Source organism: Megalobrama amblycephala, linkage group LG24 (genome assembly GCF_018812025.1).
Source record: "Megalobrama amblycephala isolate DHTTF-2021 linkage group LG24, ASM1881202v1, whole genome shotgun sequence".
NCBI classification, from domain to species: Eukaryota; Metazoa; Chordata; class Actinopteri; order Cypriniformes; family Xenocyprididae; genus Megalobrama; species Megalobrama amblycephala.
Genome location: NC_063067.1, coordinates 14723588 through 14725937, shown reverse-complemented (window position 1 = coordinate 14725937; position 2350 = coordinate 14723588).

Here is a 2350-nt window from a genome sequence, read left to right as displayed (position 1 = left end):
TTGCTCTTGTTTTTCTGGTCCAACTCAACCTGCATCACCAAATAATATTCCAAACCCATGCTTCCAATTTCAACAAAGTGGGATAATTGATCACTTTATGTTCTTTCTAGGGATGCAAACTCACAGAGGGTGAAAGTCTTCTAGAAATTGTTTTATAACTTAAAATGCTGAATTCACAGTAAGATCTTTAAAATATAACATCTGGCATCTGTGAGAAAGGGAATCTTTCTGAAGATATTTTTCCATACACTTTCTGGTCATGCTGGTCTTTCTCACCAGCTTACAAATAGCAAAAACTGTATGAAGTAAAACCAGCAAAACAGTCCAGCATATCCAGACTGGGAGACTATCTAATCTGTTTAAGGCAAGAGTGGACACTAAAGGCAAAAAAAAAAAAAGTATTTTCATACACTGGTCAACTGGTCAACATCCAAAATACACTTTTAAGTGTTTATTTTGTTTCATATTATCTATTTGCGTCTCCAGATTGTAATTGCAGGCCATTTTCTCAAAATGAGTTTTTTTTTTTTTCACATGCACAGAGCCAGAAATCTTCTCCACTTCAGTAGCATTTACACTAATTCAGACACATTTCATTCTTAAAAACATTTATTTTTTTTTCTAGCTGTTGACAGTATTTTCATGGTAAAAGAGATATCTAAAATTCCCTCTTAAAATTCTGTTCTAGAAATGTATGCAAATGAGTGCATATTTAATTAGATTAAATGCATAATTTGCATATTTTAACATAACATTTCAGAATATTTGTAATGCAAAAAAAAATATTTGCAATTCTCTCCATTATCATTTCATTAGGAATGTATGACAATATTTATTAGACTTAGGCAAAGTTATTTTCAGCAGGAATCTGACAAAATAAAAAAATACTATAGTAATTTATAGTAAATACTAGTAATAAATACTAGTGTTTTTGAACCATACTATAATAAAGTACTTCATTTAATGTGTTGTGGTAATTCTATAGTTGCTGTGGTAATGTAACAACTATAGTAATATAATATATAATATAATAGTAAAATAATATAAACAAATTACTTTACCCAATACTGTACTAAGTTTTCTACAACTATAGGGTATATTATACTACAATACACTACAGTTTACTGTATTACAAACATAGCCTACTTTAGTATTTATTACAGTTTATTAGTACACTATAGTTAATACTACAGTATACTGTAGCATTCATTAAAGTGTTGTAAATACTATAATATATACAGTATACTACAATTTACAACACTATGGTTCAAAAACACTATTGCATTTACTATAAATTACTAGTATTTTTCATGTGTGGGTAGTTCCAAGAACACACTCGGGTAAAATTATAATTTTGAACTTTAAAGTAAATAACATAAAATTTGAGAAGGAGAGATGACATAAGAAAAACATATTTATAGGTTAACTTTAAGTTAAGTTAACTTTCGCCGGGAGTTTGATTGACAAGCGATCTAATCAATCAGAACGCCGCATCCGCCATTTTGTCCGACAAAGCAGCCAGTAGTTAAAAGATTAACCTCGGTGGAGTTAAACTTGAAAAATGGTGTGTATTGACGTCTTTCCGCGTTTGAAACAACATTCATTCTCATGTTCATGGACTAATAGGAAGAGATGATCGGTTTTTACGAGCGGTTGAGCTGAGGATCTACAGCAATCTGTCACGACCATGGTCACGACACATTAAAGAGCAACAAAACGGTTTTTATTGTTTGAATTTCTTTAATAACTACACGGTTTGAAAGCTGGGACTTTGTTTAATATCATAAGTAACGTCCTGCTCTGTCTTGTCTGTCGATGTGTGGTCAGTATCCTCTTTGTTCCGCGATTTATTTTTCACTGCGTGTGGAGTGACAGCGCCACGGCTTGTCGGACAAAGCAACAGTAACTAAGGGGGGCGGGGCTCGGCGAAAGGCTAATTGAACGGCCTTGCAGTTACATGTAATGAACATGTCATTATCAGCGATTTAGTAGGCCTGTTTTTCCCCAATGTATTAACTGTATCCATCTTAATATTATTTTGTTCTAAAATTAATCTAACAAATGAATGTAATAAGTAAAAAATACCTCACCTCAGAAAACGCGTCATTTTGGCCAGTGAGCTGTGCGCGCTTGCTAAACCTTCCCGGGGCGCGTTTCCCAAAGCCAACTATGGTCGCAAGTTCCGTCGTTACCAACCATAGCAGACGACCATGGGAAACGCACAACTGTTTTGGAGAGGGGAAAAAACGAGTCCAAAACAGCTATACTTTTTCTTGCAAGAGATAGAGGGTGTTGTTTATGAATTATAGAAAGAAGAATTGATTGCTTCATTTCACTGATAAGCAAAACA